At 35.9% G+C, this 26088-nt stretch overlaps 1 long non-coding RNA gene across 1 annotated transcript in view; it reads right to left on the reverse strand.

Moving 5' to 3' along the window:
- Positions 1-1749: 1749 nt before the first annotated feature.
- LOC136008516 (uncharacterized) overlaps positions 1750-26088 on the reverse strand; it is a 141469-nt gene continuing 117130 nt past the window's right edge. Inside the window, exon 5 of the long non-coding RNA XR_010610119.1 lies at positions 1750-2008. This is a non-coding gene — a long non-coding RNA (uncharacterized LOC136008516). The remainder of the gene's footprint in view (positions 2009-26088) is intronic.

The following is a 26088-nucleotide window of genomic DNA, read 5'->3' on the forward strand; positions in this document are numbered from 1 at the left end:
AACAGCATTATTCACAAGAGTAAGTATTGCAGAATTCTGTCAGTGTACAATTATTCATTCATGTGATGAGAACAAGAATTTTATATTTTCAAGTACCATAGTCACAAATCAAAAGTTTTCAGATGTTATATCAAATAAAGTTACATTTAATTTTTCTGTCTTATAAGTGTAGGAGGAGGAAGAGTAATAGCCCAAATGACTAATAGGATAAATATTATCTTTTTTCATTAGGAAAAAAAAAAAATCAGTGTTGAAATACTATATCATTTCAGGATATTTCCTTCCTCTTTCACCATCCCAGAGTGTTAGCCAAATGAAAAGAGAAGTGAATCACAGGAAGGATATGGCTTGCTCACAGGGAAGGAGGAACAAACTGCAATACCTGCTGTGGAAGTAAAGAACATCTAAGAACAAAAAGCAATATAAATCTTAAAAGTCAGTTGATAGTACAGTGTCAGAATAGGGTATTTGAGGGCATCTTTTTCAGCAAACAGTTTCAACATTCAGTTCTTTCATCCAAACTGTAGACAAAAAAGAATGCTTAAACTTGAGGATTTCTTATAGGACCAAAAAAAAAAAAAAATTAATAAAATCCTTATTAAGAAGTAAAGATTTAAATGAAAAAGGATGGAGGAAAAATGGACTGGAAGAAAGAAAAATACATAGAGTTAGTAAAAAAAGAAAGATTAATATTTCATATAGACACAAGCTCCAGAAATGGAAAGATTTCTAAGAGGAAGTTTTTTAATAGAAGTAATGGCTCTGGTGCCCTTAATGGCAACAACAAAATATCAACCAAGTTGCTTTTGCAAAAATGCTCCAGCACTTTGTTTGCAATTCTATGTTTAACCAATACTGTTAAGTTCAAAATATTTCTGCTGAGGTTACATAAATTATTCTTCAGCAAGGTAGAACACTGTCATTTCTAATTTTATTTTACTAATGCTTTCTTAATATTAAGGCAACACCACTCAGGACATTCACTGCTCTTCTGTATTTCCATGTTTATTGTTGGAACAATATTTAATGTTTATTTTAATTTGCACTTATCACTATTTCCTTAACAGGCCTTTTTGCATTTCAGTCTTATTGAACATTAAGGAGTGTATTTATTTCATTTTAGCACAGTGAATATCTCCTAAAGAATTCTCACAATGTTACCTAGGACACAGATGAATTCTGTAATGCAACTTTATAGATGCCACATTTTGAATAAACAAGACATTTGTAAAAAAAAATAAATCTAATCCTGAAGTCTTATTGCTTTCCAGATCCATGCTTACTATCCAATTTAAATGAAAGCTTCATGATATTTAGTATGTGTTACTCAAAATAACGCAGTATGATAGAGCTTCATTTTCTTTCAGATCCTGTGTGTATATTAATGTAAATCCAGTATCTTTTGTGGAATTACTTCTGATTTACTTCTAGTAATCAGAAATAGTGAATATGGATGACTTGACAAAAGCTTTGAGTTATCCTAGGGATATTTTCTGGGCGTTAGGTAAGACCTAATTAGAGGAATTCAGACATTGAAAATTATTTTTAACGGAGAGAGAAGATTCATTTACTGACCTAAATGACATCTCACATAATGCAAGGAGTTACAAAAAAAATCTTGTTCATCTTTGAATCAAATACTTCCATAAAAATCTAAATACCATCTTATACCATGTTTTGTTTAGCCTTACTAATGTTTATATTGGTGACTGCATGGAGTTGAGTTAAACTGCTTTATATATATTAACCTTACTAATGTTTATATTGGTGACTGCATGGAGTTGAGTTAAACTGCTTTATATATGTATGTTAGCTATATTGTGTTTTCTACTTCTTATTCTACCTTTAATTTCTCTATTCTTTTCTTACAACAGGTAGATTAACGATGTATTTTTTGTATTGCTTGCATGTGCCACTCAGATTCCATGTATTGAAGTCTTGACAGGTGATGATGCAATCTTAATCCAAAATACAAATCAGCTCCAATCCATGTATTTCAGGCATATATCTAAACAAGAAAAGGAAACATGTATATTTTATTTATATATATATATATATATATATATATATAGGCAGAATCATTAGTTCTAATTAGGTTTTTAATGATACACAGGCTTATAAAAATAATTTTAAGCATTCAGAAGTATACAATAACAGTTGAATTAGAATTTTAAACAGTGCTCTCCCACAGATCTTGTTGCTATTATTTGACAGAGGAAACTACTTAAGACATGAGTGCTCAAATGAAATTTTTGTTTGTTATTGCCTGCTTGACCGAAAATAACTTTGCCAAGGCATAGTTTAGTATAATTTAACAAGCTTTAGCTTAGTAATCAATCATCTACAGGATGCACACAAGGAAAAATTATCAGTTGCAAGACAGAAAAACATAAATGCCATCTAGCTGAAACACATCTCCCAGATTATGGTCAGTATTACGATTCTAGTAATACTGTCAGGAACAGAACAGTAAAATATTAGCCTGACAGTGAGTAGATGACCCAGTATTCTAATTACAGAAAAAGACACATTTGCCCTTCCATCCCCAGGGCAAATATATGTGGCAGCTCTGAATGTGAGGATATTGTTTTGATTCCTTTTTTGATAGAAGCGTAATGTAGTCTAGAAGAAGTTGTAATTTGTCATCTTGCAAAAGAGAGAAGCCAAAGTGATGCAAATGTCTGGAATAATCATCTTGGTTAATTAGGCAATAGAAGTTTGTTTTTATTAAATCAGGGGGGTGTGTGTATGTGTGAAGGGGAGGAGAACTGTTATGTCACCATAACATGGTTTTAAGTCTTTAAAAAAAAAAAAGTTAATCAGTAATTGTTGTGTAATCATTGCTTTGATAGAATGTGTATGAATTAATGTGTATCATCATAGTCTTCTAAGAGCTTTATTCCTCTATATAGATCATTTTGTTCCCACTCCCAAAATTTTAGTCGTTTTATTTTCCTTGAACTGGCGATGCCTAAGCTAAATGAGCCAGATGAAAGGATAGTAAAAATGGCCCAAAACAGGACAAAAAGGCTCTTGACAAGTAGGAAATTGGCCTCCACGTTTTTTAAAGACCTAGAACTTCTTAAAATCTGAATTGACTGTTGATGTTATTTCTGAGCAAATCAAGAATTCCCAAGTTACAAAGGCTGGAACAACTACACAAGGCAGGAAATAGTTTTCATTCTGAAGATTGCTAAATGTTGCCAAGACATTTTCAAGAGGTATAATAAAAAATATTTCTTTCATTATGTACCACTCATAGCTTCTTCCTTCATTCACTAAATGCTACAACAAACTAGAACAAGTTAGTATCATCAGTTGTCTAAGATATAACAATTTTTTCCTCTTCTACCATGCAACATCATTTCATTTCAACTTTGAACAAGTCATATATATGTTGATTTATTCCTTTGCATTCTTCTGTAGAAGTAGATAATAATGAAAAATGTAATATTTGCTGTACAAGGGAAATTAGTTAACATTTATGAAATCTTTTGAGAAATTTGTACAAAATTATTGAATGTCTGTGAAAAACCCAATAACAAAATCACCCGAGTCCATGGTATCCCAGAATCACTTGGGTTCCACTATTGAAAGACATTTAATGTTACTACTGCTCACTTCAGTAGAGTTTTTTTCAGGTTTGGAAAGTTAGTTTGCAGTGTATATTCATGCTTCATCACTCAGTGTTTCTTTATAAATTAAAGTCATAATATAAATTTACATTGTATATGTCCATCTAAAATCTAAATACATTTTGTTGTGCTACGTGCCTGGTATATGGTACTCTCCGTGTGGTTATATATTCATATATAAACCAAATATTTTAGTCTGCCCACACAAACTGCATTTTATTATGTGATTATGAATTGTCTATTCTAGAAGTTGCAAAATGAGAGCTCCTAGAATATGAAAGACATCTAGGAGGTAATATGTAATGAGAACTGTAAATATTCAGACAAAAGTACAATTATAAAGGTGTTCTGCAATTATTTATAAGTGAAGGGTATAAGATAAAGGAGCTTGGGGTTTGGTTTGTTTGTGCAAGAACTCATTCTTCATTAACATCTTTAAGATAACAATATACACCAGCACGGCAAGAGCACCCATGTCTTTCAAAGAGCCTGGATTAACTTCTGGCAATTGAAGTCTTGCTACCAGTTCTCTTCTTAGAAGCAGTACTGGGTCTGAAAGTTCTTTTGCACAAAAAGTCGATGGAGTTAGAAGACAGTGTCCATCTTTGCAGGAAATAAATCAGGGTCATCTACAACAACTCTTCTCTAAGTCATTCTTGTGACAGTAATAATAAAATTTGACCAAGTAGCAGACAGTAGTCATATTGAAGAATAAGAAGGGAATACTCCTTCCTTCTTAAATTATATTTTTTGGTTAAATATATCTCATCATCTAGCTAATTTGGTATTACTGTAGAGTAATTTGTTACCCCCGAAACAAAACCCACTACTTATTTGTTGTCCTTTTCTTTAGCAATCTTGTGCCCATTTAGTTCTCCCCTCCATTTTCAGGCCCTACAACACAAGACATAGGGAGATGAGAAAACAAATAATAAACACAGAGACAGTAAGCAGCAACAGGGAACTCCAATAGTATATCTGCCATTTTGAAAACAGCAGCTAAAGTTTCTCGTGAAGAAAAAAATGGCTCAAAGAAATTTTCAGCTTAGGGACCCCTCATTCAGAGCTGAAAGCTATAGGTTACAAACCTGTTAATTTGTGCAAGTCATGAAAATTAAAAACAACAGATAACACCTTAATCTTACACTCCTGTTTTGCTGCTCCTATATGTCACAATGTTGTATCATTGCTTCTGCTTCAAACCAGTTTGTGCCACCTGCTGCCAATGGACTAAATGTCCAGTCCTTCTGGTGACTTTGTCAGCACAAGGGAACAGTGGTGCTGTACTTTAGTTTGCTGCTAGTGAAACACTGGCTTCTCCTGCCATGCATCTATGCTTGTTTGAAGTTTGCCTATATTGTACAGTATACCATGTGCAGTCATATCAGATAACCAAGCACCCATAACTTTAGTGCCAGTATAGCGATAAATCTCCTTAATGTTACTTGCAGGAAAACAGACAAAATGGAAGAAGAACTCACACAAGCATTCCTGTCATAATGGTCCTTTTTCCAGCAATAATAATAAGACACTTTTGATTTGCAGACTCACTCTGTGCATACACAGCAAGTATCAGGCACAGCTACAGACTGGGCAAAGAAGAGATTCAGAGCGGCCCTGCAGAGAAGGACTTGGGGGTGCTGGTCTATGAGAAAATGAACATGAGCCGGCAGTGTGCGCTCGCAGCCCAGAAAGCCAACCGTATCCTGGGCTGCATCAAAAGGAGTGTGACCAACAGGTCGAAGGAGGTGATCCTGCCCCTCTACTCTGCTCTTGTGAGACCTCACCTGGAGTATTGTGTGCAGTTCTGGTGTCCTCAACATAAAAAGGATATGGAACTGCTGGAACAAGTCCAGAGGAGGGCCACGAGGACGATCAGGGGACTGGAGCACCTCCCGTATGAAGACAGGCTGAGGAAGTTGGGGCTTTTCAGCCTGGAGAAGAGAAGGCTGCGTGGAGACCTCATAGCAGCCTTCCAGTACCTGAAGGGGGCCTATAAGGATGCTGGGGAGGGACTCTTTGTCAGGGACTGTAGTGACAGAACAAGGGGTAATGGGTTAAAACTTAAACAGGGGAAGTTTAAATTGGATATAAGGAGGAAATTCCTTCCTGTTAGGGTGGTGAGACACTGGAATTGGTTGCCCAGGGAGGTTGTGAGTGCTCCATCCCTGGCGGTGTTCAAGGCCAGGTTGGATGAAGCCTTGGGTGGGATGGTTTAGTGTGAGGTGCCCTGCCCATGGCAGAGGGGTTGGAACTACATGACCTTAAGGTCCTTTCCAATCCTAACTATTCTGTGATTCTATAATTCTATGTGCTTAGTACAGGATCCCATAGATGTACTATAAGGAGAGAAACAAGCAGAAAAATCAGTAGCAAAGGTAGTGTTTCATCGAAGTTGCTTAAAACCAGAAATGAGACAAAAATCCATAAATCTATGTAGTCATATTTCTTCTACTCTGTATCTTGCAGGAGCAATTTTCTGATTAAATTCATTATTAGCTATCATTTATGTTCAGTAATATATAGCTGGATCAGCTTTCTAAGTTTGAATTATCTTCTCTTTAGGCCTAGATGTTCACAAAATTAAGATATTCCTTTATTAATTCTGTCTTGCTTCAGTGTTCCTCTGCACAGGTAGGGCAACATTAGTAGGTATCAGTAGCAAGAAGAGAACACCTGGAAAAGTGACTGAGAGCTCTGCAGACTTAATTTTCAGCTATTCTATAAGTTTCTAGATTTTTCCAAAATTAAAGGTTTATTATAGAGATTCCTACATATCAGAAATACCTTATCCTCTTGTGATCTAAAACATATCCTTTTGTGATCTAAAACATACTGTGCAAGAAACCTATCCACATGGAAGAAATTTCCAATGTCACATTTTCTAAACCTATGGAATATGTAGATTTCTCAGAATAAAGATAAGTCTACTAATCAGACAAAGAAGTCAGCCATCAAAACCCCTATCTTCACCCGCCTCCCCATGAATAATGGAGAGAAGAAATGAGAGATGTATGGAAGATCATAGAAAATTGCGGACTAAAGAATGACAAAAGAATTTGAAGCATCTCAGCATCATAGTGACTAAATATTTTTGGCAAGGCATTTCTTATTTAGAGTACTAAAAGCAGAAATCAAAACTTTTTTTTTTTTTTTTATGGACACCTTCAGATTTTCTAATCACAAAAGAAATGAAGTTGTAATGAAAACTAGCTGAATATGCCATGGACTATGTTAGTTTGAAGTTGCTTCCTTTTATCTTTAAACATGTAAACTAATAACTAAGGAAGTCTTTCTGACATACCAATTTAAGGAAATATCCAAAATTGTAGTATTTCAAATAGATATTTATAAGACAATTCATATTTTAAGAAGTTTAGGAAGGTACCCATGTTTCTTACTTAGATTTCTGTTCAGTGATTGGCATAATCGGTGGTACTGCAGAGGTATTCATTACTAGTATTTTACAGTTGGGTCAGGTCAGGGGTGGGGAACTTGTTGCTTCATTTTGTTTTAATTTTCTTCTTTTTGTTTTAAGATTAGGGGAGAAAAACAACCCAACCTTATGCTGCTACAGTACTCTACCTTTAACAACCTAAGATGATTTTTACCATTAGGGAGAAGTCACAAATCAAATTAATGTCTCCTGAGCAAAAAATTATGTTCAGGATTGGACTAAGTTAAAAATTATATTCAGAGTTTCCCTAAGGAAGAGTAAGACACAAGTATGATGATTCCTTCTAAAAAATTGAAGGTAAAATTTACCAATCCTATGTTAGACCAGGCCTCTAACAAGTATCTTACTGGTTATTGCCAATGCAGAGGGAATGTTAGCTTCTGCATTTCCAGACAACTCAAAATAAGGTATGAAAGAATCTATGATAAAATACATTAAAGTATTTCTGGAAGTAAATACTGGTGTCCTGGGTTCAGCAGTAGTAGACATTTTTGTCCTTCTTAGTAGCTGGTGCAGCACTGTGGTTTTGACTTTCAGCCTCGGAACAGCGCTGATAACACCGATGTTTTTAGTTGTTGCTCAGTAATGTTTGGTCTGACCAAGGACTTTCTGAGTCTCATGTTCTGCCAGGGAGGAGGGGAAGCTGGGAGGAAGCAGAGACAGGACACCTGACCCTAAGTAGCCAAAGAGGTATTCCATACCACAGCACGTCCTCTCCACTATATAAACTGGGGGCAGTTACCCAGAAGGGCTATATTACTGCTCAAGCTGGGCTAGGTATCGGTTGGCGGGTGGTGAGTGGTTGTATTCTCTTCCCTTGTTATTTCTTTTATCATTATTATTATTATTGGTGGTAGCAGTAGTGGTTTGTGTTATACCTTAGTTACTGGACTGTTCTTTATCTCAATCCATGGGATTTACATTCTTTCAATTCTCCTCCCCACCCCTCTGAGAGAGGGGAGAGGAAGAAAGTGGGGAGGGTGTGAGCGAGAGGCTGCATGGTTCTGAGTTACTGGCTGGGCTGAAACCACAACAACTGGTCAGCCTAAATCAAGGCCCAGAGCCCAATCAATAGCAAATTCGTACTGTTCATGTAAGGGTTTTATTGAAAAGCTGACTAGATACAATTGGAAACACTGGGGACATGGGCACAGTCACATCTTTATGAGTAAAATTCTACCCAAGTGCCAAACTCACAAACAGCATCAACTTAAAACCCACCTCATCAATGTCATAGCCCTCATTCAACCTCTAAAGACCTCTGGAAATAAAAACATATGACAGGCCTTTTCCACCTGATCTGAAAGAGTGGATGGAAAGAAGAGTTTTAAACAGTCACTAGCAAAATAAGTGGGAAGTAAGACCCCTTCCAACCACTAAGAAAAAACTTCTTTCTTTTCAGTGAGAACACAGTCTTTTTCTGTCTCTGGTTTAACAAACATTTAAATATCGATTGAAAGTGGCAGTTCTGCAAGGAAGAAATGAGAGCTTCTCCACTATGTGATTCTCTATAGCTTTGCTGGGCAGTAGATATGAATCTGAATCCATGCTGGAAGGGCAGCCTTTAAATCTGGACCAGCTGCATGTTTGGTAGTTGTTGAGAATCACAGAGATATTGGTTAAAAGATTTAAACTGCTTGTGTTACTGTAATGAAAGAAAATTACTTAGAAATTTTCAGAAAGGGGTTTATGCCAGATAATACAAATCTCAGTGAGGCCAAAGAGATCACTGAACACGGCTTACCTTAGCCAACCAACTAGCTAGAACTGCAGTTTTTATTTTGCAGCTGTATAAACAGGGCTTATAATCCTTTCCCATCATCAATTAAAAACACTGGGGCTTTTCTGTGCGTCTGGGCCCCTGTTCTGGTGGTGGATGTAGTACAAACACCTGAATGGATTCAAGGACTGCAAATAAGAGCAGGATCTGGCCTTTAATTTTATTAGCTTAAATGCCTAGTTTAGTGGAATGAAATGTCTTTATGATATTTAATTGAGTCAGGGAGAAGAACAATTAACAGATGCTTAATTTATCCTTCCATAATGAACAAAGTTCTTTTCAAAAGTAAATAAAATTTCAGTTTAAAGAAACACAGTAGATATCATTACAACTCTCCCAGGTGAAGCTTTAATGGAATAGACACTATGAGAATTTGAAATTTGGGATTCAAGACACGACTGGTAAGAAGTATTTTGTCTCTTTTGTATCTTCACTTTTTTTTCTCCTCCTGCTACACTGTTTAATTATTAAGTCTTGCCTATTACTCAGTTTGTAATGGAAGAGCACGTGACACAAATGCCATATGAAGGAAAAAGTACATTAGTGGTATAAGAAAATGTCACTGCTGTACACAAATGAAGTGACATAGCCACAAAGAGCAAGAAAGCAAGACTTTTTGTTCTGTTTTGTGCTCTATCTTACTAAATATTATCCAAGTGAGAATTTTAAGTTCACTGAGAATGCATTCTATTAAAAATACATATTATTAAAAATCATAGTATTAACATCTCATTGACTCAATGAATCAGATGGCAGACCATTAAATTCTTCTCATCTTTGTGCTTGTCCTTATCTTGTGCAGTTACAGTTCTAACTGTTGGAATTATTCACCCTTGCTTGCTCGTTTGCACAAAACTGAACTGGTATAAACAAATGGTTAAGTTCTCTGTTCGAATCTGCTCTTAAGAAAGCTTCACAAAAGCACTTTTATCATCATGCTCTAAACTTTTCCCTAACTCAGAACATAGTAAACTTAGACCATTTACTTCCTTGGCTTCTGTGTCAGAAAATAGATATAAGAATTACCTCTTTCCTTCAGAGTCTTCTCTGCAAGTCGCTACATGAATCTTCTCTCAGTGTCCCTGCAGACATCCTGTCTTTGTGAGCTAGCACAAAGTGTTTCCAAGACCTCATCTATTAGTGACCTAAAAACAGAGCGTGCCAGCCTTTGTTTAAACTTGGTATCAAGATTCTTTTCAGGTACACTTGTCCCTACCTTCACTAAAAAAAAAAAGAACACAATTTCTAAACTCAGTGGGTGGAGGGTTGATAGGTGACAGAGCCATGCCTTTGAACCATCAGAGGCATCTCAGATGGGTATGCAGGCAATCTGTGGGACTGTACTGAGGACTCACACAGCTGAACCACCTTCGCTGCCCATCAGAAGCAGCACTGAGATGCTTCAAATGGGATCAGTTAAGAACTGCTCCATTAGAGGGCAAGATCAGAGATACTGTGGTAAAGATGCTTGCAAGTCGTATGAAAACTTAACCAGTCGCTTCTAAGCACAAACACACAGAATGGCAAGTGATTATGCTATGCTGCCTGACACCATGCCACTACAGTCTGGACATGTGAGAAAAAATTAAGATGTGTCACATTGTTCTTATATAAAGAAATTAACACTTTCTCAAAATCTCACAAAGTAAACCAGCTTCTCTATTTTAGCAAATTCAGCCCATTCATTCAACCAGTGTCAAGCATAGCTGAATGCTGTTTTGCAGCACACAATACTGCTTTAGAGCAGTGATGTTTCCCTTTCTTAACAGGGTGCTCCAGCAGGCAATCTCAAACTCAGGAATTTTAGCCTAGAACCTGCCATTTTGGAAGCCTTTAGGCTCATTGCATTCCTTGCTTTTAGGTTTGCCTTCCTTGTCTGTGCTGCTGAAGCCTTTGCTAAGTTCCCTCATTCTCAGATGTTCCTGGGCCACACACAGAAAATGTGTTTATTTCTCACTGAGAAAACCTATGTCCTTTACAGTTTGAAAAAGGCACTTGCCAGAGCTCTTACTCACTACAACACTCTGGAAGTGAAGAAATATGTGTGAAACAGAAGCAACTCTTTCTTCAAATGAAGCTTCAGTCTATCTTTTTATATCCAAGCCCCATTTCTCAGTGCCATGTGGTCAGTTACAGCCACATCAGTAAGGAGCCAATAATGAACTGTGAGCATTTAGCTCATCAAGATGATTTTGGTTTTTGAATGAAGCACACCATCATTGCACAGGCTGATGTAGAGCAAAAGACTTTTTCACACTGAAATGTGTCCCAAGAGAGGTGTATTTCCCTTATGAAAAAGTGTCAACTGGTCAAAAAGACAGCATGTAGTTTAATGAAGAGACAATTTCAAAGGGAAATAATTTTTATTTTAATTATTCTTGCCATTTCTTTTATCTTCTATGTAATAAGTGAAGAAATAATTATCACTTGAAAAAGGGGGTACACCAAAAAAGAATTGTCTATTAAAGCTAGCTGCTCCACTGCAAGTATTTTTCCTCTAAAAGATGTGTGTTGAGGTAGACGGCTTCTCTGAATGATGTGGGTCATGACATCAGGTAGATAACAAAAAATATACCTTTATGATTTAAACTTGTCGTAGTTTAAACCAATCCACACAGGTTGTCCACTCACACACCCCCCCCCCCCCCCCCCCGACCCGGAGGTCTCCGGGAGGGATGGGGAGGAAAATCAGGAGAATGTAACTCCCACGGGTTGAGATAAGAACAGCCCAGTAACTAAGGTATAACACAAACCACTACTGCTACCACAAATGATAATATTGATAAGAGAAAATAACAAGAGAATACGATACCACCGCCGAACGAGTTAGACCCCCCCGAAGAGCGAGAGCCTGCCCCTTCCAGGTAACTTCCAGTTCCCCCTCCGGGCATGACGTGCTATGGTATGGAATACCTCTTTGGCTAGTTTAGGTCAGGTGTCCTGTCTCTGCTTCCTCCCGGCCTCCCTCGTCCCCAGCAGAGCATGAGACTCACAGAGTCCTTGGCCAGAATAAACATTACTTAGCAACAATTGAAAACAATCGGTATTATCAGCTCTCTGCCCAGGCTGGAAGTCAAAACACAGAGCTTGCACCAGTTACTAAGAAGGAGCAAAACGGCTCCTGGTAAACCCAGGACAAAACTTAATGGAAGTGGATTAAAAACTTGATTCCCTTTAATTTCTTTTTAATCTCTATCTTGTGTAAACATTTTGCTTTACCCAACCTTGAGTTAAGAATCACTTTAAGGCAACAGAACAAAACTCTGCTGACATAAACTGAGACCTTAGTGATTCTTACTAAGATGCCTAGTGTATTCAGGAACAAAGTGTGCCTTCAGAGTACTTTGCTTAGAAGTGGAAAGCAGTAGCATCAGGGAACATACTGAAATCCTGAGGCAGCAAAAATGTTTGTCACATTCTGATGTGGAAAAATAGATAGATTTGATTTCCTATTTCCTGAGGGTTTATGCACAACACATATTGATTTGTGGAGTTGGTGGTCAGAGTATTATTCTAATTCCTTCTTTTACTTATTCTGTTTATCAAAAAGCAAAAAGAAACCTGTTGAGTGCTCTGTTGAGATCAGTCCAGAAGCCATTTATGATCTTCACTGTGTTTTGGGGTTTGTTTTTTTACTTAACACCCTCTTAAAAAATAAAGCAAAACCAAACAAACAAAATGCCAAGCAAACTATCTCCAAGAAAGACAACTGCTGAAAAGATACTAACTTGTTTAAACAAGTCACTCAAAAAAAGTTTCTATAATATTTTCAATATCGCACTTCCTTAAAGTAAGTAGTTTACTAATGTAAAAATCAGTAAATTGAATAAGCATTTCATAAACTAGGCTTACTTATGTTAGATGAAGTACAAATATCCCTGAGGAAAGGAGCTTTAAAATAACCTTACCAGAAAAACAAACTCTTGCTGACCACTTTTTTAATTTCCTCCTTAACGACAGCAAACAACATAGGATTGTAAGAACCAGTTTATCATAAGACCCTTTTTCTAGGTAAATTCTAACTCAAAAAAGATGCATACAACTACAATAACACAGATATTCTTTAATCATAAAAAAAATAAATATTCAGAATTAAATTGTTTGATCTTTTTCACTGATTTAATGTTGTTATCAAATGCCAAGCCACATCCCTACAAGGAAGTACACTCTAAGCCAAGTGCCTTACTGAGGCACAAGTTGTGCTCCGGGAAAACTCTTGTGATTCATTATACCACAAATGATTGCTATATTACCCTTTGCAATGACTTTGTGGCTAAAAGAGCATTAGATCTTTATAATTCATTGTACACAATGCGTCTTGTAGTGTCAAAAGAATCTCTTTCTCCAGTGGATACATTTTGAAGGAACCCACAGAGTTTTGAGAATATTTGAGAGTACTAGGCATCTATTGAGGGGAATAATCTTGAGCACACAATATTCAGTGAGAACAAAACCAACTAGGTTTTTCTGTAGGTGCGTTTAATTTATAACGTCATAGAAAAAGATCAGAAACATTTCACACCGAAGTCTTAAAACCGATGTGGTCTAGAGGACTGTTAAACAACTTATGCATAAATGATGTCTTAAGTATGAAGGTTAATTCCCTCTCAGATAAGCAGTGGTAATGGGAGAAAATTATCTGTCTCCATTGTAAAGTGAGACACCTCTGCTTAAAATATAGTGGTATTGTTTTCTTCATTTCTAGTAGGTGGATGTTGTATTTTTGCATACCTATGTCTAAGAAAGCCATAACTCAAAATACAGAATGGAATATTTCTCACAATAAACTTAAGACCTGTATATATATACTGAGGTATAAATGTACTTTGATATGCCATTCATATCAATGTTAATTATGATTTCACTGACAGTAGCCAGTGTGTCTCACAGCGAGACAGTGAAGGTGGCAGAGTAAAGAAAGTCCTTATAGTATATAGAACTCCTAGAAAATTCTAAGTGCCAAAAGGCTTGTTCAGTAAAGGTTCAATGATTAAGTTAAAGTAGGTCATTAAGAAAACATGAATTGTCACCAAAGATACAAGGGAAAAAAAAAAAAAAACAACCTGTCTCAAGGCAGCTTTTATTTACTATGAGCTTTGTCTACTTTTATTTTAAAATATTAGTCTGTAATATTGATATTATTTACTCTTAGTGGAATTATGTCCATGGTGTTCTTTAGAGGTCAAACTCTGTACGTAGAAAGGGAAGAAGAAAATTATAAACAACTAACGTTTTCTTTTACTTGTCAAACTTGAGAAAGAGAAAAAAAAAAACAAACAAAAAAAAAAAAAAACATTTGTTTAGCAAACGACCAAAGCAAAAACACACACACAAACACACACAAACCCACACCCCTTTCCCTCAAACCAAACCACTACTACCTCAAAAAAAAAAAAAAACAAACCTCTGCCCACATTCAAATTCATATGAAATTTCTCCTTGAAGTTGGATTTGCAACAAACTCACTGATTCACTTGGGGTAGAGGTTAAAATCAGCCAGTGCTAAATACTTCCAGCCAGAAAAAATTTCTAGCAAGACAATACAGTGGCAATATACAAAGGTAACTAAAATACGTGGTCATCAACAGACTAAATAGAATTTTAGTACATTATCCCAACTTCTCAGCTATCTCAGGCTTTACAACCCTGGGAAAGAGGATGTAGATTCATTTTTTCAAAGGTAGAGGAATATGGAAAAGACTGAGATAAGTTTTTAATTTCGGATCTGATCATTATCTAGAAAGAAACTGACCTATGGAAAACAAAGTAAGATGTTCTTCATTTCTTTCAATCGGTCAACATATTTATGAAAAAAGAGTCCCACTTCCTACAGCCTGATCAAGACCAAACAATACCATTATTACTTCAGTTGTTATGTGGTCAGTTCTGAGAGATTAAACAATTTCATGACAGTTGCTTTGGTAATAAACAAAACCATATAATAAAAACCCAAACGTTTGTAGATTTCCTTAGTTTAATTTGGAAGTAAAAGTTTCTGCAATATGATTTTTGTGAAAGGACAATATCTTTCACAAAGTGATAATCCCCTTCAGTCCTCTAAACAGAACACAACTACCTTCAGAGTAAAAAAGAACTACTTGAAAATGTTTTAATATTTTCTTGTAATACAGTCAGTATCTTTTCTCAAAACTCCTGGAAAAGCCATAAAGGTATATAATTCTGAATATTCTGAATACTTTAAGTTATGTTTTCATCTTGCCTTTAAATTTTTCATTTTTCATTTTCAGTATAATTGCACAGAGGACATAGCAACTGGTTTAAGCTATACTTTTACTTCCAATTTTAATGTCTAGAAACTCAAGGAACAAATACTTACGAAGAAAAATTAAAGATGTCACTCTTACAGGAACCCAGTTCTGGGTTTGGAACATAGCAGTTGTTGCACTTGATCAAACAACAGGTTCACCAAATCCTATGATCTGCCTAAAGCAGAGTCCGTCACTGGACTGCATCCTCTGCTGAATCCCAGAAATGAATTTATTCAAGTGCCACAGTAATATAATGCACCACATGGCAGAGAAAATCCTTCTCAATTCTTAAAGCATGAGATTTGTTTTATCATTACATACATAACAATAAAATTGTCTTAAAATTTGTTTGTAGTACCTGACAGGGTGACCTTAATTTGCAATAAGTTTCACAAGGGGTGACGGCTTACTCTTGGGATGTGCGTGGGGTTTTTTCCTAACGACAGTCATTCTTAATGCCTACTGGTCTTCTGTAGTAATATAGTGAAATGCAAAGAAACACTGGCAGACTAGCTTATGCCATGGAAACCTGAACTGTTGAGTTTTATTCGCTGCTACCTTAACTTTCTCTGTCTTTCTTTGCTATTCTTTATCACACTTATAAAAAGAATGTACTAGACCTGAGTCTTAACTAACCTCATTAGTTCTGATTTCCTTTACAGAAATAAAATTAGAATTATTTCTGCCTCTTGTCTACAGAAAGGAAACAGACAAACAAGAGCTCCCTCCCAAATTTTTTTTTTTTTACTGTAACTTTCACTATAAGGTTTTGTTGAAATTATGCCATGTTTTTCCCTCATGAGGAAAACTTGGAAAGGTGTGCTTTCTTTTCACTCCTGAGTTCTGCCCACTGCTCAGCCCCACAGATCCTCTTGCTTACTCTCCCTCAGTGGGATGAGGAAGATAATCAGGAGAGCAAAAACAAGAAAACTCGTGGGTTGAGATAAAGACAGTTTAATAGGTAAAGCAAAGCTGCATACACAAGCAAAACAAAAGAAGTAATTAATTCACTACTTCCCATCAGCAGGCAGATGTTCAGCTGTTTCCAGGAAAGCAGGCTTCCTAATGTGTAGCAGCTACTTGGGAAGACAAATGCCATAACTCCAAATATCCCCCTTTCCTCCCTCCTTCCCCCAGCTTTAAATCTGAGCACAACATCAGATGGCATGGGGTATATATTAAAATAGATATATAATTATATAATCCAGTTAAACATAAGAAAGCTTTTTCTTTTCAAATCCAATTCCAGCATATCCTTTACATCTTTTATTTATTTATTTATTTTTCTTGGCTGGAGTATAAGTCATTGCTACTAGAATGTCATAAAACATGTATCTATGGAAAGGTATATAAAGAATTTTGAATAGTATTTTATTGTGATCTTAATTATAATAGAATTTCCTTAAGTCATCTTTTAGCTGTAGGGGGCCTGTTTCCTATAATGTTTAATTTATTTGAAAGATATTGTTTCCTGTAAGCTTGTCTTACTGTCTGGAATATGAAAAAATAATTACACCTTGGTCAAGTTGGCACTTTCTCATTTTTTTTCAGCTATTTTTGGTTTTATGCTCTGCAAGTCTATGTGCATTTAGTCTTATGTAGGGTCTGGATATGAAAGTAAAAGAACAACATTCCAAAAACTTCAAGCAAGAGCTTGTACCTAGTGACAACATATTAACAATGATAAAGAAGAGCTGAATATGTATGACTAACACCTTTTGTCTGTAACAAGCCACCTGTGCCATGGCTCTGATTTTTTGCTGCTTGGCTGCCTTGAATCAGATGATCATGAGCTCAGTGACTGAGTCTGAGGAAGCACATGGGTGCTTTCTGCATCTCCTGTAACTGACAGGTCCTTTTAGCATTTTCATGTGTTTTTTGCAGGCTATTTGTTATTTTTGCCTTGCAGACATTTTGCTTTGGTTTTAGTTACAGGGCTTGCTGGTTTAGACCATTGACAATGCGCATGAGGCCCAGGTGCCTTTAAGAGTGTGACTTCCAAATCTGTGAGCAACCTCAGTAACGAAAGGTACGGATAGCAGTGAACTTACACTGTTGAAGTGCCCTCTCCCTGACTTGTCCACTTCAGAGAAGTTCAGTACAGTTTTTCAAGTGCTTGGACCTTGATTCTTCGTTTGCTTTCTTCACCCTTCACCCTGCCTCCCTTTTCTTCTCATCCTCAGGGAACAAGCTCCTCCCTCTATTGCTGTATCAGTGGGATTCAGTCCACTGGCCAGGCTATTTTGGATTTCTACCTCTTTTTTAGTTGAGTAGATTAATTTTCATACAAGAATGAAACTATGACAAATACCACAACGGTTTTATTAATGTGCATAAATAGGTTTCAGCAGTTTTTCTCAGGTGTGTCATAAGGAGAATTTTTTCATGTAAAGGTCTGGGACCCTTTCTCTCCATCTCTCTCTTAGCAGACGCATTACTCAGCAAATTTCTTCAGAGGTCATTCTCATGATGTAACTAGTGTCAGTGAGAGTGGCTTTAGGAAAACACTAAATACTACAAACCTGCGGTATAAACCTCGGTGGTCTTTGTTCAGCACTTCATTCATGTTAGGAACAGAATAGTGAGAAGGGTAAGAAATTTTTTATATATATATATATATATGTATGTATGTATGTATGTATCAAGAAGATACACCTGGCAGCCATAAAGAGGTGAGCAGCACTCTTTGTGGGAAAACAGCTTTACAGTACCAAAATGTAAAGCTCTGTTAGTCAGAAGAAAAACAGCAGATACAAAAGTTGTCTCACTTATTATATACCATAGGTTTGACCTCTCTGAATTCACCCCATTATAACTTCCATGTTTCTAGCTGACATGGTTCAGATGAGGTCTGCTGGATAAGACAGAAGAAGCAGGGCTGTTGTCACCATACAGGGCTGTTTGAAGGGGCGTTCTCTGAGCCGGGCTGCTGCTGCTGCTGCTGCCTGACACAGGGTAAGGTTTTAAGCAGTGTACTTGCTTTCAGTCTTCAAGAGCAACAGTTTCAGGTCAAGCTGACACATTGTGTCCACCCCCACAACGACTTTAAGTGGTGATTGAAACAATATCTCATCTCATTTTATTTACCAGGTTAAAGGAAGTTTCTCTCCAGAATGGGCTTTTGTCTGTTTGCAGCAGGAAATAAATTTCTTCTAAAAATAAATCAAAAAAGACTCTCAGAGCTGCCAACACAGGTCAATGTAAAACAATTCTATAATACTTGGTTACTGCAAAAGTTTTTCTGAGCACTTTATCTGAAAAATACTGAAAAATCTTTGAAACTTCTTAGCTACTTTGTATAGACCTACTCAACATAGTGAAGCTTTAACAACTTCTGCCACCTTTTTGCCCTTCACACGTACTTCAGCTAGGTATTTCAAAAGGCATTTTTATGGAAACCACCAAGTTAAAGTAGTCATTCAATTGACCATTCTCACTATAAGCTATTGGATATAAGCAGATGAAGCAATGAGAGGACATAACAGGAGGAGATGCATTTTACAAAATCAGTTAAAATTTCAAACTTCAGATGGTGTTACAGTGCATAACTTAAGCTGTCTGTCCCTGTAGAATGGCAGCAAGAGGGAAAGGACTTGAACACTGCATGCTGTATAGAGCTTCAATGATTTTGCCCAATTTGTCCCTAACTGTATTAAGGAATTTATTTTTTTCTTTCAGTATTTTTTGATTATTTCTTAATGTAGATGCAATGATGCAAAGTTGATGAGGCAAGTGGCAATTCAATACCTTTATACTTTGCTCAAGATAAGCAGAGATGCCTTTTCTTCTAAAAAAAAAAAAAAAATCATAGCATTTCGTATACTTTGTATTAACTTGTAGGAGCTCATAAATGTTTCCGTTGTACTTGAATCTAATATATATTTTAAGGTTCATATGGTTAAAGACCAGTTCCTCAACACACAAGCCTATATCTGAAGACTTAGTGCAGAAAGCTAAATCACATCAGGAAAAAGAGAAGCTAATAGGATGAAAATGATCACAAGAAAAAAAAACCCAAACAATGCAACAGATTTATCATTCATTGTGTCTGTTCTTATACCTAAATGAAAATGAGTGTGACTTCATTATGGGGAATTTATTTTTCTCCAGGTTAAGTTTCTCTTCACTTTAAGTACATAGGAGCTGAGAATTAAACAATACAATTTGCAAAGTTCAGAGAGACAGCAAAAATTCCACCGTACTCCAAATAAAATATTTCATTTCCTAAGCAACTGACAACTAACTATAGTGTGCATTTATTTTTCCTATATTTCTGTCACCCAGTTATCTTGTATCAGTAGGACAGACACCCAGGAAAACAGCTGTTTTTATATATCACTTCATATATCCTGCAGAGAAGGACTTGGGGATGCTGGTCAATGAGAAAATGAACATGAGCCGGCAGTGTGCGCCAGAACATAAAAGTTCCATAAAACATGGAACTGTTGGAGCAAGTCCAGAGGAGGGCCACAAGAATGATCAGGGGACTGGAGCACTTCCCATATGAAGATAGGCTGAGAAAGTTGGGGCTGTTGAGCCTGGAGAAGAGAAGGCTGTGTGGAGACCTCATAGCAGCCTTCCAGTATCTGAAGGGGGCCTATAGGGGTGCTGGGGAGGGACTCTTCATAGGGGACTGTAGTGACAGGACAGGGGGTGACAGGTTAAAACTTAAACAGGGGAAGTTTAGATTGGATATAAGGAAGAAATTCTTTCCTGTTAGGGTGGTGAGGCACTGGAATGGGTTACCCAGGGAGGTTGTGAGTGCTCCATCCCTGGCGGTGTTCAAGGCCAGGTTGGATGAAGCCTTGTGTGGGATGGTTTAGTGTGAGGTGCCCCTGCCCATGGCAGAGGGGTTGGAACTACATGATCTTAAGGTCCTTTCCAATCCTAACTATTCTGTGATTCTATAATTCTATGTGCTTAGTACAGGATCCCATAGATGTACTGTAAGGAGAGAAACAAGCAGAAAAATCAGTAGCAAAGGTAGTGTTTCATCGAAGTTGCTTAAAACCAGAAATGAGACAAAAATCCATAAATCTATGTAGTCATATTTCTTCTACTCTGTATCTTGCAGGAGCAATTTTCTGATTAAATTCATTATTAGCTATCATTTATGTTCAGTGATATATAGCTGGATCAGCTTTCTAAGTTTGAATTATCTTCTCTTTAGGCCTAGATGTTCACAAAATTAAGATATTCCTTTATTAATTCTGTCTTGCTTCAGTGTTCCTCTGCACAGGTAGGGCAACGTTAGTAGGTATCAGTAGCAAGAAGAGAACACCTGGAAAAGTGACTGAGAGATCTGCAGACTTAATTTTCAGCTAATGAAAATCAGGAAGTTTCCAGATCTTCTACTTTGCATTCTTCTACACAATTTTGTCACAATTTGAAATCACGCCTAACAGTCTGTAATATTAAAACAAACGAAGCCCATCCAAACATTATAGAGACAGAGAGGACAGTAGAAATCAGAGATGTGAACAGCTTCCTTAGGTGGTTGAATAGCAAGGAATTTGCTGACTTAACCTACCTAAATGTTTGCAGAGAGAAAAACAGTAAATGCTACTCACCCATAGCTGATTGATAGAGCAAATTAGGCTATACCTTGTTATATCATAATGCAAACTTACTAACACTAATTGATTTCTGTAAGTAAAAATGCCACTAAAGTGTTGAAAAAAAATCCTAATATATTTCTGTGTGAAAACAGGGTTTGAACAACTAAGCAGTGTGTGATCAACAGCATTACTTTGGGGGATATAAGCTGTTTAGTCAATTTTTAAACTATATTTTTTAACTTTCACATCTCACCTCTGAAGAAAATGAGCTACTGTAAATTTATGTTTTCATGTCTGTGTTGTTTTAGTGTGGCTTTGAGAGAAAAACCTCAAAAGAAGCTCAAAACTGTATTTCAAAGGGCTGAAGTCAATCTGTATATTCTGTAGTCATCAGTCTTACAAGGAGTTCTACATAAAGTCCCTTAAAAACATTTTTTTTCTTGTTAATATATGTAAATACTATGCTATATTAAATATATGTTATATGTTAATATATATGAAATATGTTACATATATTGTTTAGATACAAAATATATATAATTTAGATCACATAAAAAATAATAAGTATAATAAATAATAACTTTATAAATATAATATCTATTTTAATATTTGAAACTTAACATTGTTTATTTCAATATTAAATATTGTATGATAGAAAAAGTAATAAATATAATGATTAAATAGAATAAATAAAAATAATAGTAAATATATAATAAAATAAATATTAAATTTAGTTAAAATAAAAATAAGCAATAAAAATAGAAAATAATAGATATATAATTTATATATAAATATATATGTTAAATTTTAATAAAATTATGTTAATTTGTTGTCACTTGATGCGAGCTCTTGCTTGCAGTTTTTGAATTGTTGTTCTTTTTCTTTCATATCCAGACCCTACATAAGACTAAATACACATAGACATGCAGAACAGAAAAATAAAAGTAGCTGAAGAAGATGAGAAAGTGCCAACTTGACCAAGGTGTAATAAATTTTTCATATTCCGGACAGTAAGACAAGCTTACAGGAGACAATATCTTTCAAATAAATTTAACATTGTAGGTAACAGGCCCCCTGCAGCTAAAAGATGACTTCAGGAAATTCTATTATAATTAAGATCACAATAAAATACTATTCAAAATTCTTTATTTACCTTTCCATAGATATATGTTTTATGACATTTTAGTAGCACTTATATTCCAGCCAAGAAAAAACTAAATTTCATCTATCTTTCTGCTTGAAATTTCATCAGCCTTTCTGCTGAGATTTTAGCAAGCTTACCTCTTTAATTTTATTCAGTCATTAAAGGGCAAAAAAAATAAATAAATAAATATTTAGCTTTATCTTGTCATTAACTCTGTCGTGATTTCTTACAGAAGCACCACGGAAAGGCTGTATCATCTGTTGCACTGAGTGGTGGCAATTTTCACTAACATGTTCTTCATCAGTACAACTTGTTTAATGAGTAAAGGTTATAGCCAGCTACATTTATGAATTTACTTGATGAAAATGAACTTTCTGACAAACTTCAGTATTGTGTGGAAAATACAAAAAACAGCAAAAGGAAGATTTTGATTTAGGATTAACAAAAAATAAAAAATAATAATAATAATCTGCCAGGAATTCTTGTGGTTATAAATTTTTTATTCAAGGTCTTGTACTTTGTGGTGTGAATATGGTCATAGCGTCACAGTGCAGTGGAAGTTAACCAGGAGTTTTCAGTTACTCAACTGGTTCAATGTGCATGTCAAGAAAACCAAAATACTGTTAAAAGGTCTCTTTCATTCATACCTATCTGATAAGATTTCCAAATAATTTATAATTGTACTTGGAAAGAAAAAGTGAATGTTTTCGGTTTGAACAAGAAAGGATTTTTTTTTTTTTTTCTGAAGCATATCAGCTGTCTAATTAAATGTTACCTCTGACTGTAAGTTTTTTTCTCTCATATCCTTAAAAGCAAAGTGGCTAAATCACAAGAAACAAAAACACTGCTTTTGTTCTCCAGAAAGAAATCTTCTGTTCCAAAGAAACAAGCAAGGCTATGAAAAACAAAGATGCAGACCTATATAAAGTTGTTAACATAAAATCCTTGAAGCTGGAACTAAGATGAGAAAGCAATTGAAAGAAGTTCAAGGCAAAGCAAAAAACTGATTGATGACATTTACAAAAGAAACATGGGAAACAATAAAGTTTCCACCTAACAATATTTGAAGCATCTTCTAGTAAAACTGCTCTTCAAAGTTAGCATACACTCACCTCTTATCTTACCACTAACTGATAGGTTAAGCAGCAAAGCATATGAAACTGTTCAAGGAGGAATGCCATAGAAATAACAGAGCAGTAGGAAAAAATTACCTGGTTTTACTACAGTGACCTAGAAGAAGAAATTTTAGTTTCTGAATGCAATAACTTGAAACACTACTTTCTAGAAACAAATCAATCGATTCTATATTTTTTTATGATTAAAATTGTTTTACAAACATTCTTTAATATGATGGCAATAAATGCCAACATTAAGCTAGATATTTTTTTAGGCAGAATCTGATTAAAAATGTTAGGCATCTCTGTGATACAAAGAATACTAAATTATTTCTCTATGATGGCTATGAGTTTGGTGTACTTCAAGAAGCAGTGTTTTCATATGTGATTTTCAACTTCTGTGGGAAGTTATCAGGAAGATATCTTTCTAAATTGTTCAAATAAATGTGTCTCATGCTAAAATACACAGAACATTTCACAAAGCAAAACATAACCACAATTATACAGAAGGCTAGCTATTTTCTGTATTAGAGCAGCACTCTTCTCATGACCTAAAAAATCCTTCACATGACCCTAGTCTGACATCCTACAGATACCCAGGTGGATGGATCCTGCACCCTTCTTCTTTAGATGTTGAGATGAGCAACTGTTCCTTCTCCAGCTTGCTATTGAGACAGTCTCTGACAACCCTAAGGGGCTTAAACGTCTCCGAGAGTACAGTGGATGAGAAAGCAGCAAAAAAATGTGGGCTGCAAGGCTGTGCAAACCACAAAAAAACTGTTGCTGACAGCAACATAAATGCCGATATCTCCAGAAAGAGCTGTGACTGCTTGTCCTCGAAGATGGCTTCCAAGTTCTGATACCACAAATGGCCAGTACTGGTCATAGTAACTTGTATAAACTGCTTACAGGATATTTGAGGCCATGGATTAATGAAGTACTGTTGTTAATTGAAATACTCTTGTTAACTTTAATAAATGTCAGCTCTTCAGGGAAACACTAAATTATGTGACTCAAACATGTCTCTGGTAAAACTGAACATACTATGTATCTGCATTCAGAAGGGAAAACAAACAAAAAAACCCACTATTGCAATGGGTGGAAGACGAGATGGTACATAGCCTTGCAGGCCTCAGCTACTCATAGCGAGAGCTATGGTGGATGTTCTGACCTACTTTGCAGCAGATCTGTATGGCAGCTTCAAAAGTACAGTGACCCACTGGAGTGGCACCAGAGGGCAGAAACAAGTGACTGTCACCTTAGTGCCAGTGACAATGAAAGAGCATGAAGACAGGAGCATCTTTCAATTAGCACACAGTTATTGATCATCCCACTATGGAAGATAGTCTGTCCTACAGCAAGTACTCTATACAAACCTGTAGCTATCAAGAGTACAATTATCTTATTACCACTAGGTTCCAGCAATCCAGCTGTGCTGATGTCTTGCAAGGATATCTAAGATGCCACTGGCAGTGGCATCATCTGAACCAAAGTCCAGGCATGCAACAATCACTGTGGAATCATGGCATTATCATCCCAGGTATTTCCAGCTCCTGTTGACATACTTTTGATGAAACACAAGTGAACCCAAAGGGAAATGGGTATAGAGCTAGCCTCCAGGTAAACATGACTTCATGGTGTAGTACAGGATGTTGGATTCTTTTGCCATTTCTGTTGAAAAGTGATCAGTAAGGTCTGACAAGTAACAGAGTGCTTATCCTTAAACATAGTATGATAATGTCAATGCACAGAATGTGCTTAGATGACAGCAGAGAAGAATTGACATGACATTGAAAAAACAGTGTAGATTGTGAAGTCATGGGGGAAATGAAAGTGCAGTAAAACTCTAATGAGATAAAAGAAAGAGGTGTCAGTTATGTCCGTGTGCACTGGTATAGTCAGTATACCATTGCTTATACAGCTGGACAGAGGAGATAAAGAATTCACATACGGTTTGAGAAATATTTGTCCTAGTGAAATATTTGGAGAACACCTTGAGATGACTTACAGACATATGAGTGTAACCCAAATATACCGTAGCTCTACTGTTCAGCAAGAATTTCAGGGTTGCCTTACACTGAAAAAGTGGTCCTGGATCATAAGGCAAATTATAATATTTTTCAAGCTAGGAAATAATAAGGATTTATTTTTAACCAACTGTTTACTGTAGTCCACAACACTCTGTAACAACTATTTTTTTTTTTTTTTTTTTTGATACAGCACTTATTTTCAGATGGATCAAGCACTGACTTTTACTAAGAAAGTTTATGTAGGCTAATGCCAAGATGCATATATATTGGAAGTGAGGTTAATTTTGTTAGGTTGAACAAAATAGGACTTCAAATTGCAATGTCAATGTTGATTGCAACATTGCTGCAATAGTGCCAAAATACATGCAAAGCATATAACTAAATAATACTGAAGTTGCAAAACTGATTTTTAATTAACTTATTTATAAACAGATTGAAATGCCTTTATAACAGATCTTTGAGAATGGTATTGCCAACGATATGTATCAAGTTGCTGTTTTGCTCTAAAATGTCTAAGTGTTGCTTTTCAAGCTTTGAATGAATTGGGCTCAGTGGAGTGATTAGTCAGAAACTAACCTTTTTGGTAACAAAGTGAAATCAGAAAATAGGCAATAACTTAGTGTTCAAGTAAATTAAAAACAGCTCTCTAAGTACAGACACTTCCAAAATTGTACCTATCCAGCAAAATAATATCTAATTTAACACAGTTACTAATGATAAATGATTTTTCCTGATCAAATTATATCAGGATGAATAATTTTATACTATATAATTGGTGAGCTGGATAATTCAATAAGCCCATTTGCTGTGGCTGACTTCCTTTCACAAGTAGAAATTCTGTAATGAGGAAGGCAGTTTTGTCAAAACAGCTGCCAAATGGCAGTAGCATAATAAAAAAAGACCATTAATCAGAAAATTAATTAAACATTCTGCTTATGTAAAACCTGCTGCATACTGAGAAAATGTGAATGGCCTGACAACAGCATTTGTAACAATTTATTCATTGGAGAATTGTAGGAAACAACCAATGTATTACAACAGTATTCAAATACAGTTATTCTGCAGTAAGAAAAGGACTCCATTTCTAAGGTTAATTGGCT

The sequence above is a fragment of the Lathamus discolor genome, chromosome 2 (genome assembly GCF_037157495.1).
Source record: "Lathamus discolor isolate bLatDis1 chromosome 2, bLatDis1.hap1, whole genome shotgun sequence".
NCBI classification, from domain to species: domain Eukaryota; kingdom Metazoa; phylum Chordata; class Aves; order Psittaciformes; family Psittacidae; genus Lathamus; species Lathamus discolor.